The 14,500-nt window shown below is 45.2% G+C and overlaps 1 pseudogene; it reads right to left on the reverse strand.

The window, feature by feature from the left end:
• The window catches only part of LOC123138901 (linoleate 9S-lipoxygenase 2-like), a 24,579-nt pseudogene extending 11,374 nt beyond the window's left edge, over window positions 1–13,205 (reverse strand).
• Window positions 13,206–14,500: the final 1,295 nt, after the last annotated feature.

The following is a 14,500-nucleotide window of genomic DNA, read 5'->3' on the forward strand; positions in this document are numbered from 1 at the left end:
TCTGCCAGAGGTCAGGTCTGAAATTGGTTTTCGTTGACGGTCCAACCAAATGATCCCAAACTTCATGCATACCCTACGATGACCATGGCTTGCATGCATGACAAGTATCGTTCATATGCGACACTCGATGCAATTTCTAGGGTTTTCTGGCGACAAAACCCTACAACACTGCCCCCACGTGACGCAATGTGCGTTTTGTGTCCGAATTCATGCACACCTTGCCTGGGGGACCACATTGGCCAAGCCCACATGCTCCCAAAAGTTGGGGTCATCTCATGCATGCTTCCACATGCACCATGTACAAGCAGGACCATTCGGCTCTACCGGAGGGCAGGTCTGAAAGTGGTTTATGCGTAACCTTTTTTTCCTTCTTAAAGAGTGGCATTCTATGTCCAATATCTCGATCGAAGTACCTTTGATGCAAAAACTCTATAGGTTTGATACCCTGTATCTATTCTTCTTTACGATCTCACGAAATGATCCCAAACTTAAGCCGTAACCTACGATGACCATGGCATGCATGCATGACAAGTATCCTTCATTTCCGACACTCGATGCATGTGTAATATTGTAGAAATGATAGAGATACTATAAATATTGTTGAACATATACAAGTATACAATAACTAATACGTGTCACAAAGAGTTTTTTTAGGGATGAACCAATGATATTTATTTTGAGGGAAGAAACAATGCAGGTAGGTGGGCCGGCCCAGACCGCAAATAAGTGTCGGATCCATATTGTGGAGCCCACAACGATGTGCTTTCCATGCACGTCGATCACACGCACGTCGATCACGAGAGTAGTTGTCGTTCTGTTACACAATTCTGGGATCGTGCTAATCCATATGTTCCTAATCCCTACGATTGAGGAGCACGTTCAGCCTCGCTTCAATGGAGGAAAATATAGATCGCGACATTGGCCACAGGGAAGTTACGACGACCTAGGCATCGACCTCGTATATAATCTCCTCCTCCTCGCACATGTCGTCGACTAGATCGACTCCTGCCGGCGAGGCGTCGACAGCTCCGTCCGCCGCATCCCACACGCCACAAAAACCTCGAGAAGATCAAGGTCGTCTGCACGTGCAGGCCGACCTCGACGAACTACGCCGAGAACGCATCGCCGACTTCTTTCATCTTCGTCGACAGATCAAGTAAATTGTCCTCTTTCCCCCGCGCCTTCAAAGTAAGCTACTTCCTCCGTCTCGTTGCTTTGATGGACTTAGGTTTACCACATAATTTCAACTAGTATGAACTGGACTAGATGCGTTCTGACCAGATGTCGTAGATGAAAACATTCTTTGGTTCTTTCATAGCATGGTAGAATAAGATGTTGTTTCTCGAGAAGCATGACGCAATACATTTTTTGTCACAAGATCCAATTATATTTTTGTCACACGATCCAATTATAATATTGTGCACATAGAACATTAAAGAGTTATTAACATTAGATGTTGATGAACCTCAAATAGGTACCATTGCTATAGACTCTAGTTTATTTACAGCTGAACAATTTGTCACCCTGTTAGTAAGACAACCAGACGAATAAGTAACAGTTTACCATATTAATTTTATAGATTATATAATTTATATGATACTCAAAGGACTTGATCAGATGCAAGTAAATTCAATTACCAATTGTAGTTATTTTTTTATTGCCTCATTTCAGCACACACTTGGCTGCATGTTGCAGTATACATGGTGATTGTTTTGTATTTCCATTAGTGTTATTTTTGCATTAGTGTTAGCTACTGCCAGAAAGTTTTATATTTTTGCATGCCTATTGTTATTTTTGCTTTAGTGCTAGCTAACGTCACGAAGTTATATATTTACTTTCAACAGGATGGACGAGCTGAATAGAGAAATAGTATGCAAAGTGGAGAAATGGTGCAAGCTTGTTGCAGATCTATCGAGCGGTCAACGCGCTAGAGTGGCTGATACATCATTGCGCAGCATGCTACAGATACCATCTATTAAAATGCGTACCCTGCTGATTAGGTATATGATTGAGAATTTTCAGGCCAGCACGGGCAGATTCATTATACAAGAGCAGGTTGGGGAGGTGACTCCCGGTGCGGTCGACGTCGAGTGCATATTTAACCTCGAGAACCAAGGACTGTCCGCTTCGGACATTCTGACTAAAGAAGGCGAGGACATGAAGGAGCGGGTGCCGCCACAATTTCTCAGTAAGACATCAGAAAACATAGTGATAGATAATCTCATTGAGGACATAATTAAAAGTAAAGCCACCGACGACGATTTCCTTCGCAAAGTATTGCTGGTCCTGTTAGGAACAATTATTGCTCCCATGTCGAGCAAGATTGTGCCAAAGCAGTACTACGCTTTGGTCTACGATGTGAAACGTATTTCAAAGATTAACTGGAATGCCTTCACCATGCGTGTTCTCCTTGATTGCCTTCGCATAGTGAAGAAAGGCAAACACCTGCGCCAATGGCTGAAAGGCAATTTGGCTCTCTTGCAGGTACACATATCAGACCTGTTGCATAATGTCAATTATCATATCATTGCAATTTTATGTGATGTATTTTACTAACTCTAAATCCTTATACTTTTTTGTAGTACTTGTACTGGGAGAAGGTGCAACCGGTCCAAGGAGAATGCGCCTATAATCCCAACTTGTCCATACAACCTCTTATGAGGAACTGGACAGAAGGTGCAGCCACTAGGAGAGATAGGTTCGACTTTGATAATGGGCGCGGCCGTGGTAACGTAAGGGTAAGTCATTGTGTTTCATCTTTCTTAAATGTTTTGTAACTTAATACTATTTATTTTTTATTCATCACATGTACTTCAATATCACATGCAAATCGAAAATAATATCACCCAGGAGTATAGGGCTCAGGAGCCCGACATCCCAAATAATGCGCCTACCATGAAGCCAAAAACCAAGCCTGCAACTGGAAACGCAAAGAAGTCGACGACAGCCGCATTGTCGAAAGATTTGATGGAGCTTGTAATGAAGCGGTGCATGGACTTCATACACACCGAGATGAGGCAAATCCCTGATATAGTTGCTGAGGTGTCACACCCAAACTTTATAGTTTAGAGTATGTTTGCTGTTTTAAACCATGCTACCATTACTAAGTTTATATTTCTATTGCAGAGGTTGTTGGAGAAGTTGAACAAAGCAGGTGTCATGTACAAGCTGGCTGCTGGCGTGCCATCCGCGGAGAATGATCCGGACGAAGTGGATTCGTTCGAGAATGGTCCATATGAAAAGAAGGAATTCGTGTACAAGGAAGACATGGACAGTGATGGACACCCGATCATTGACATGATGCAGCCTGATATAGTGCTTCCCGACCATAAAACCGTACCTGAGGTACTATGTATTTATCTTTCTGTCTATAATTTTCTCGTTTAATTTTTTTTGTCCAGAAATGTTCACACGATTTAGTTTTCAAAACAGAAAACCCCACCGAAGCTGAATGGACACAAGGAAGCTTCACCTTTTAAGCGTAATGATGTATGTGGGGCTACACCAGAAAACCCTTGGATGGTTGGTACTTCTACTGTAGCACCTTCATCGGACATAGACATTTGTCCATCTTCTGCCAGCAAGTTCATGGCTAAGGCGAATGGAAAAAAGGGTGCAACAATCGATAAGGATGACGAGGTTATGTCCAGTAAGCAGAAGCGGACCATTCTCAAGAAATTTGAATCCCCCTTCGCACTTGACAAGCCCGGCAGGCGTACCAGCCGTGGTCAGAGAGCCGCTGGTACTAGTACTGCTACTAGAGGTATCGTAACTAACATTCTTAATTTTTTTATTTACTACCAATGCATATGATCACCATTGTTGACGTTCATATTATTTCATGCAGCTCTATTTTCGAACAATAATGTGCCGGAGGTTGTGGCAGATGAGTTGACACCGGAAATAATTGATGCTGCTGTTTCATTTGTCGAGTTAGCTGCTAGCACTGAGAAGAACAAGAACAAAAAAATTTACTACAGTGAAGGCCGTGGCATAACTCTGACTTCCGAAAGGATTCTACCGGTACTAGGCCATAGATGGCCGTCGGACGATGTAAGTACTACTTGTATGTCCTATTTTTAAAATGCTCAAAAATCTATGTCTCAACTCTCAACATGTAATGCGCTGATATTCTATGCAGGTTATTGATGCTTATATGGGACATTTGGAGCTGCGTGTTGGTCATGATCGTTACCTCTGTCCAGCGTGGAGGTCTAAATTCCTTGTAGATCGTGCTATCGCAAATGACGATCCATTGCCATCTTGCTGCAACATGGATAGTGCTCTGACCAAAGCTGGGGCAGTTAATAGAGTCACGAAAGAGTATACTGTGCGTGATAAGGTATGTAATGTTTGTGATTCATCACTACAGGATAGTTCATCAAGTATTTCTTTTGCTATGTAATGGTTTTTTGCACTGTGGACGTATATCGCATTGAATATCGACAATAGCCACTGGATGACCGTGGTCATGCACATGATCAAGAAAGAGTTCCAAGTTCTTGATTCGCTCTATCCTCTGGACCTGACTGAGAGGACTGTTAAAGCACTGGTAATGTAACCAACATTTGTACCATTGCTCTTACATATTGTTTATGATTGTTCTTTAACACTATCCTCTTTATAGCGAAGGGCTATAGCACACGATATGCGTCAGGCAAATCTTATTACACCAGGGAAATATCCGGACATAAGTAAGTGGCCTATTAAGGAGTATGACATACCCCAGCAAGAGGATGGGTGAGTTAATAGGACATCATGCATAATCAAACAACAACACACATTTTTGTATTGCCCACCGCTAATGTCTGCATATGTACCAGGAACTCTTGTGGCCTTTTTGTAACAGAATGTCTAGAACATTGGGACGGGGACAAAATCACCCGCAAATTTACACAGGTATGCTGTTATTTTCGTTTGTAGACTAGCTACTATGGTGGTGTAGAAACTTCGATTCATGTAACCTTTATGTCATTTTTTGCAGGCCACCGTTGACGCAAGGAGAAGACGTTTCGTCGTAGAGTTGATTATGTCACGTTCAAACACGATGGAGTGTGTGAAGAACAAAATTCGCGAAATCGCAAGCAAAAGGCGCGCCTGAAGAATCCATGTGGCATGCAAAGATTGAAGTTTTAGTGGTTTGGATTTAGTCCGGTCGAAGGTTTCGACGGCATGATTATCTTAGGGGTTCAATCATTTTATGTAATAAACAGGGCACATGCATGTGTATGTGTCTGTCAGACAATTTGCTCGTACAAGACAATTCGGTCATAAAATTCGCTCGGAGAAGACAATTTGGTCGTACCAATAAAGTTTTGGCTTCACTTATCAATTGTTCTTGCTTAATATTTTTCTCCTTCTCCAATTTTTTATAATTGTATTTTTCACGGCTTCACTTATCAACTGTTCTTGCTTAATATTTTTCTCCTTCTCCAATTTTTTATAATATTCTATTTTTCTCTTCAACTGCTCTCGTAAGTTTCATATTAAAAATTTCACAATCTTAACTTTTTTTAAACTCTACCAAGCTTAGCATTCTGCCTTAGCTATCTGCATGTCATCATCTTGCATAATCTCCCAGTAATTCCCCCTCATCACATTATTATAAAAAGTAGTCATGTCATCTCGTTGGCTCGTTGGCTCGTTGGCTCATCAAAATATATCAAGCCAAAATGTAATATTACACTCATCAAAATTAGTCGTGTCAGCTCGTTGGCTCTATCGTGTGTTATCAGGCATCATGTTTTTCTAGTTTGTTTTACAAACCCATCATTTTTTTTATTGTATGTATAATTAACTTTTTCTGTACTCACCATAATGCCAGGCACGGCCCATCTAACCACGTGAGGGGCCCACAGGCGGGGCTATCTTCCCGGCAGCGCTACACCAGCCCATTTTGCCAGGTTCACATCAATCTTTCCCCTTTTCTCGTTTCCCTTTCCAAATCCCTAGCCCTCCCTCTCTATTTGCACCTCCAAATCTCGACGCCGAAAGCATGACAGCGAGCTGGGCATCGGGTGGCGGCGGCTGCAGCGAGAAGAGCGGTGGCGACCGCAAGTTAGGTCGAACCCTGGGTCCTGCAAGCAGGTGGGCCGGATTCAGTGGCACAGGAGGCAGCGGCGGCGGATCTAGTGGAACAGGGGACGGGGGTTTCGTGGGCGGCGGCGGGCCAGGAGAACCCACGGCTAGGATTTCTTCAGTGCTACACTTTGGTGGCAAAAAGGTAAGTTCTTTACCGTTGTTCTTTACATCCCAGCATTATCGCCCATAATTCATCACCTGTGGCCATGACAAGCTCCATCTATGTTGTCATCAGGAAACTCCTAGTGCCCGTGTCTGCATAGATGCAGATAGTTTTGTGAGCGCACTTGGGGGATGTGTGTTTGAGGTTAGTGTACTGAGCATGATCTTCAAACTAGTACTGCTATTGTGGTCAAGCTGCAAAAATGTTCAGTGTTTAACGCTTGCAGCAACAAGTTCAGTTATAAAATGACTTGAATTGCTCATGATTTATTTAGGATGATATCACTTCTGAGTATGTTGAATGGGTTGATGGGGAGTGGGATAGCAAAGCAAACTCAGTCATTAAGTATCTGGCCATGAAGAACAAGAAACTGGAGACTAAGATTACAGAATATGAAGCTGAAATTAAAAGGAATGAGAAAGAAAAGAGGGCAATGGTTAAGATGCACAAGGAGATATTGCTCTATAGGGATAGGATTTTAGGATTTGGAGGTCTTCTGTATCTTGGCCTGCTTGCCATTATGATTGCTGTCATAGTTATCAAGTAGATTGTTCATAAAGTTATTGACATCATTGTAATTGACATGATGAAATGATGCTAAATTATTTGCTATTCATTTATGGGCAAAGTGTAATAGAGATTGCAGCATAAATAACATGGGGCCATAATGATTGGTAGACAGTGCACTTTTGTCATGTTCTATATTTGGCAGACAATGCACTTTTGGCATGTCCTGTATTTCACAGACAATGCACTTTTGGCATGTTCTATATTTGGTATGTGATGCACATGGGCACATCACCTAGCAACACTACTGATTTATGTACCAGACTAGTACATTGTCATGTTGCAACATAGGAGCAACATCTAGCAGCTTCCATGCAACACTGAAGCAAAGCAACAATACATATTCAATATTCAGATATTTAACTGAACTTGGCACTTAGGGTGAGCAGTAGATATTCAGTTCTTCAGCCACAAAGAACCCGATCAAACTGTACCGATTGCATTACTTATATGCTTACATATAAAAGCATACCTAACCAACATCAAACCCAAAATAATGTTAACTTATATGCTGAAACATATAACAACATACCTAACTTAAGATAACCAGCAGCTTCATCCTCCTTCAGCAACTGTGCCCATCTTCACTTCTTCAGAAATTTGAGGCGGCGTGAGCGGCGCACCACACACGGAGAAGCCTTCTTCTTGACCACCGCCGGCGCCACCTGATCCTGAGCCACCTCCTCTTATTCCACCTTCACTATGTCAGGGTGCAGGGGAAGGAGCTCGACATCGATGGGCATTGTTTTGCCACCCTCGACGGCAACCGGCGCTACCATCTGCACGGCGTCCTCCTCTCCCTCCTCAGGGTCATCAGGGATGAGCAGTACCTCGTCCACGTCGTCCTCCACGATGTCATAGCCCAACGGCAGGACTGGCTTCGGCACGTGGCGGACCTGGTAGTCCAGGCTCACGGACGCAGGGATAGCGAGCTCGACGTCGATGCGCTCCGCCATCGACGCGACGCGTGCCGGATCTGGCCGCAGCGTCATGGTGGTGGAGCGGTACATCCACCACCTTGCACGCTGAACAGGGGAGTCGCTCAGCATGGCCTCTCGCATATCCCAGACGAGGAGGAGAGCCGGCGGGACGCCGCAGCCATAGGGGAAGGCACGCTTCTTCTCGGCGTCGGTGAGGACTTTGACGAGGCCACACGCGTGGTTGACCAACATCTCCGTGCTAGGGAACCAGCCGCACACCTCCGCCAACTGGGCGCGCCACCCCTCGTCATCGCCGGCGAGCTTCATCATCGCTCTCTGCCAGCCGAGGCTTTTCTCCATGTAGGCGGCTGCAGCGGTCGCCGGCGGGGGTTTTCTCGATCTACTGTAGGTGGGGATAAGGGGAGTTCGAACCGACGCACGAGGTAGGTGGGTGAATGTGTGGTGGGGAGTGGTAAGTTAGGTGATTTAATGGCAGTTAGGACGTGGGGAGGGGAAATGTACAATATTCTTTCTAATTTATAGCTAATTTATTTAGGTCGGATTTTGTTGTTTATTTAGAGATGTAAAAATTTGACACTCCCACTAAACAAAGTGTCGACCGAGTTGCTACAACTAGATGATGCCCCGCGCGTTGCTGCGGGAACCGTGTTAAAACCAATCCATAAATTAGTGCCAATGAAATTAAATGTAAGAGTTTTACATGTTAAAAATGATAAAACTTAAAAGAAGTGTGTGTGGCAAAATGATGGATAAAAGAGAAAAAAAAATCCCCACAAATAGAAGACATGATTGATGAAGTGGCGTTGTTTGAGTTGATAGGTTAATGCAAAACATGCATGCATGCGTTGGGAAAATAAGACATGCATGACCAATGAGGTGGCATAATTTACATTAATGCAAAAAGTAACTTATGGGCACATGCATGATTCCTTGATGCCACACAATTTTGATCGGAAGGCTGTAAATAATTGAGGTGATGTGGAAGCACGCATGTGTAGTCAAATCTAGTAGTGGGGGCTAGCTATTTAGGTATAGAAGATATATATAGGATCCAAACACGATGTTAAACGTCGAACTAAAATTGATGCCATAATGTGAAAAGGATATACTGCCATGTTCACTCGATTTATCCGTAAAAAATTGAAGCAAGTGTTCTACACTTCTTCCTTCTCCACTGTTCTGCACATCATAGAAGACAAGATAAGTTAATGAATGATAATTTTTTCAATAATCCAGAATGCATACAAACACTTACTTCTGATTTAGTTTGCATTTCTTGCTACGTTTAGTGTGTCCTAGCAATTTGCAAGCGCCGCACCGGGTTTTCAACTCATCAAAAGAGAGTGGTCTACCATTTTTCGAGATAGGGCGGTTCTCATCTACCTTTGTTGCACCTTTGCTGGACACTTTCATAGGATCTTTAACTGCGACCATGTTGCCTTCACCATCGTCTACATATTCAACCGCACGCTTACTGAAGTCAGTTATATTGTTGCTCAAATTTTCCTGTAGCAGATCATACTCATGACTCTTAGCTATCACAACCTTCAAACTATCCTGTAACTGATCTCACAAAGCTGGGTGTTTGCATGCCGCATGCATAGCTTCTGAAGCTAACACACTGACCTGGCTATATTTCATTCTTTCCTCTGCCCCAGTCCAACCATATCCCAACAGATCGCTTGTGCGGCTCGCGGGCAGTCCCAACCTTTCTTGTTTCATGAACCGAACAAGAACTAAACACTTTGGTATTTCAGATATGTTCAAGTACTTCAGTACGTGGAATATGTGTTTGCAAGGTAGACCCTTTCGAATCATTCTTCTGCAGCTGCACCATATAGGTTCTGCGGAATTTACTGCTGTACACTCCACCCAAAAACGGCTATTCCGGTTATTCTTCCAGGCCACGATGTACTGCTGTGATCCGTCTCCCAGCTTAATTTCTACAATCTGCATGCCATCAATTTTTCTAAGATCATCTTGCAACATATAGAAGTTTGCTGGAGTGAAGACGTGAGAAGCAGCTATCTCAAGTTCCCTCGAGCTAGTAACTGGCACCGGTAAACTCTGTGAGGCCATGCAGTCATCTCGCGCCTCGTTTTCACGGATACGTATAACGACGTTCTCATAATGCAAAATCATATCCACCAGGGTCATTTCACCGTCTAGGTGGAGGTGAAGGCATGAGTTTAGGCTTTCACTCCGCTGGTTGCTTTTCATGCCAAGCCAAAACCCCTCTGTCAGATAAGCCGCGGCCCACAGTCTCCTCTTCTTATACATCCGTCTCAACCATGTTACTATTTTTCCGACTGCCATCTTTTGGTAAACGCGTTCCATCTCTCCTCAAACGTGGTCGTGGACGTGCTGTAGTACAGAAGGGTTCGAAACTCCTTCAAGGACTTGGGACTGAGGTGAATCTTCATATTTTTTTCTATATGCCACGTACATATACGGTGCCACTCGTCTGGCAAGACTTCGCGAATTGCCTTGATCATCGCAGCGTCGGCATCTGTGATTACACTCTTCGGCATCTTTTGACACATGGACCTCAAAAAAGTCTGCAGCAGCCACACGTATGTCTGTTTGGTCTCGTCCGAAACTATGGCACAACCAAAAACAGTGGTCTTCCGGTGATTGTTAAGACCAACAAAAGGTATGAATGGCATACCATAGCGGTTCATCTTGTACGTGCTGTCAAATACAAGCACATCACCAAAGTCCTCATAGTCATGACGAGACTGGGAGTCACACCAGAACATCCTATTCAAGTGTCCTTCCTTATCTAGCATGTACTCGAAAAAGAAGCTAGGATCCCTCTGTTTCCTACTGGCCATGATGCCTATGGCTGTGGCAGCATCACCTTTTGAAAGCAGCTTCCTCTTCTCCCTAGCACAAAGGTTGTATATTTCACGCCTGGTAAAACCAACACCGCCATACCATACATGTTTGCTGATGAGGCAATCCATCATGTCGTGAATTCTAATCCCTGCAGCTCCCATGGACATTATCTCATGCTTCTGAAACTCTTTGATTTTTCTGTGGGACCAAAGAAAAGGTACCTCGTCCGGTCCTGCCAACATATGGCTATGCTTGTCGTCAAAACTTGCAACATACCAAACCCCACGCTTTTGGTCAAGCTTGACAGTCAGGTGTGCTTCGCAAAAGCAGCGTGTCTCGGCTCTGAGCCGACGGCTGTGCCCTTCCTCGGTTAGCAACTTGCTATCACGTATCCCTTGTCTGGAACAAACAAACTTCCTATAACGCATAAGATGTGCATCGGTTTTGGTATACCTGACCTTATTCTTCCTAATGCTGAAACCATTAGCTCTAGCATAGCTGTTGTAGAAATCATACGCAACATCGTGAGTAATAAAAGTCATGTCCATTATCTGCATGAACATATCCCTCTTATCATCTGCACTGGCAGTATCTTGGACATTCATTACCCCACCATCTTCTGTCACCTACACAATCAAAACATAGCCATGAAAACTGTTTTGTATGGTTTAACATTACTTACATCCATAGAACATTGATTACACACATACCTCACTCATGATGACCGACGACTCGGACTCCCCAGAACCAGGTGCATCTAATGATTCATCGTTAAGGTCTGTCTCCACGTCGGATTCACCGTAATAGTCGTACGCATTATGACATTCGGAAATGAACTAAAAAATACAACACAAATACATAATTACTTATCATATAATGTTCCAGAAGAAATTCAATTTCCATGCCAACAAAACGTTTCACTTACGTACCTGACTAATGTAATCTTCATTCGAGAGCTCCGAGTTGTTTTCCTGATCATCATCAAGCTCATCCATCTATAAATTTTCAACACAAAGATTAAATGTTGTCAGATGCCACCAAAAAATTACAACATGAAAATGCCACACACATTTAGATCGTCCCATTCGTTCCCATTCTCTGACTGATATTGATGATCTGAATTTTCATCATCTGACCAATCTTCTATCCAGTCTTTCAGCAGTTCTCCAAACTCCATGTCTACCATGATATCAGTTAACTCCTCGTCTGCCATTTCCTACAACCAATAATATGTATCATCACATGTGCAAACATTATCAATGATGAAATATAAAACACATAGAACATGATCACGGATGTTATGTAAACGACCACAATGGAGGCCGTTCAGATCTGCCAAACTTAGTAAGGAAGATGGACACGACACCCATCGAGATCACTTTCAATCGCGAGGAACTGCACGATCTCAAAACCTAGCTAGATCTGTGATTACCTCTGCCGTCGGATACCTAGGTTAGCCGCCACATAAATTAACGATCCACATGGTGCACACAACCGACGGCAACCGATGCTACGTGAACCCAGATCACGAGGAGCAGCACTACCGGAACAAGATCCACGATCGCATGCGCCGCCGGGTAGCTAGGTTACCCGCTCCGCTAGGTTAACCACTGCCACTGGCGCGGCGGCAGTTCGTTCGATGTTGCCGCGAGCGAGACTAGAGGGGGGACGCGGGATGCGGTACCTGTGCGCGATCGTTGGAGATTCACGACGTTCTCGCGCCCGCTGTCCGACGAGATCGCCGGCGACGAGATAGCCGCCGGCCGGTGGAGATCTACTATGTGACTTATGGAGCTGCGTCAATTCTATTGAGATTGATGGAGCTGCTCGCGTGAATGATTGGATTCGGCGGGTCTTACGTGGACGTGGGGTCGTGTGATGTTTTTTTCGGACCAGGGTACTGTACGTATATGGTATGGGTTATACAAGGCTAGACAGGGCTTGGATCTGGGCTGTGGCGGGCCAGGAAAAAAACAAATTCGCGGGGACAAAAATACCCCTCCGAAATTAGGTTAGGGGGAGCACCGGAGCAGGCCTCCGTGTGTAGAGCCGACCCAATCCAGATAATGGTGGTGCAGGCCTTGACCAGCTCCGCCACTGTCTGCATGTTCGGCCACCAAGATGCATCCTTGAGGTCGCCGTGCCCAACCTCTCGCACCTCCTTCCACCCTGCCTGTAGCTCCACGTCTCCCAAGAGCACACTGTTGTCGCGGTAGTAGATGGCCAGGTAGTTTCCACCCGCTGCTCGATGGCATGCCAGACGGCCATCCCGTCCGTCGCGTACGTACGGGTAGTCCTCGATCAGCAACCGCACCTTGTACGGATACATGGATTATTGACTAATCCTCGCATTTAATCGATTGTCCCTTTTTTAGGGGTATTTAATCGATTGTCCTGTTTAGTTAATATTCTACCCACCTCTTGATTAGATAGTCGAGGAGATCTTGCTCGGTGAAGTTCCAATTCTTGTAGGCAATGGAAGACATCGGCATCGCGTGCCTACCCGGGAAGACAGTCAACTCAGAGCGTGTTTGGTTGCCGTAGACAACATTAGCTGCATTGCATAACCTTCTCAACTCAGCCTGGCTATGCAAATGCAGCCTCCAATGCACCATCTGCGCATGTTGTTTGGTTATCTGCATGCCCTCTTGCCTGCATGGGTAGAACCACACTGCCTGGTGTTTGGTTGCCTGCATATTAGTGGACAAACCCAAGGCATGGTGTTTGGTTGTATGCAACGCCTGATGTGTGGTAATCTCTTTGGCTAGTTGGTGAGGTTACCAGCATACTTCGGCACAACCATGTAGCACACATCATAAGCAAAAGCAGAGTATAAACAGAGGATCAACTACTTAAGAACATATTTCAGATAAGCAGTACCACACTTCATAATAGCTCTACGCATAAACCATAGCAGACTCGATAGTACTTAGGGAGGACCCGACCCTAGTTCTTGGCGGCGAAGGCTTCGTCATGCTTCCCGCACTTGTTTATGACCTCAATGCCATCATCGTCGAAGATGATGACCATGAGGGTGTCGGGAGTGAGGGGCTTGAACGTCACCATGTAGCCGATCTTGATCTGATGAACGGTTGCATAGGTGGCCCAACCCTGATCCAGGGCCACCCTGCTGTTCATCAGCTTCACCGTCACCTTTCAGGAGCAGTCAGTGTTGTTCCTGAGCTTGAACTCCATCGGCACGACGACAAAGTGCTTGGTGAAATCCAGGGGCATGGGGATGCACTGAAGCTTCAGTGCAAGGATGACCTTGCAGAAGTGAGTCGAGCCATCCTCCTCATGGTAGTGGCCGTAGTTGCAGCACTTGTTGCTGGGGGGCTCCTCCATGCCCTCGTCATCGCCACCCTCAGGCATCTTCGGGTCTTCCTCAGCGGTGGGCGGCAGCACAACCTCGTCGGGCATTCTGTGAAGGGGCTGCTTGCCCTTGTTGTCAACGGCCGGGAGCACCTCATTGCTCTCCTCGATTTGCACACAATTCATGGAGTCAGGCACAACACAGAGTTCATGGCTTATTGAAGAGCATGTAGTTAAAACGGCATGACTATCACTCTTCTCGTCCTCTCCATCGCCACTATATTTACTCACCCTGCCCAACACTACTTACCCACCCCTCTCTTCTCTCACTGTCAAACTTCCTCCTCCCCATCGCCATGAGCTCTACCTCCAGCTCCAACGCCAACCCCTTCCCTTGGGGTATTGGCTGGAGGGCCTTCTTCCTAGGATGGTCGGCAGGTGACCACACCAAGTTCGAGAACACCGTGGAGGTGTGCTCGAACTTTGGCTCCCTGCCTGACATGCAGAAGGAATCTAATGCAGTGCTCATGGAGGCCACTGCAGAAGAGCTGAAGACGCTAATTCCTGACCCAGTGAAGGGCGCGATGGCAGTTGCCAT

This window comes from Triticum aestivum, chromosome 6B (assembly GCF_018294505.1).
Source record: "Triticum aestivum cultivar Chinese Spring chromosome 6B, IWGSC CS RefSeq v2.1, whole genome shotgun sequence".
Classification (NCBI taxonomy): domain Eukaryota; kingdom Viridiplantae; phylum Streptophyta; class Magnoliopsida; order Poales; family Poaceae; genus Triticum; species Triticum aestivum.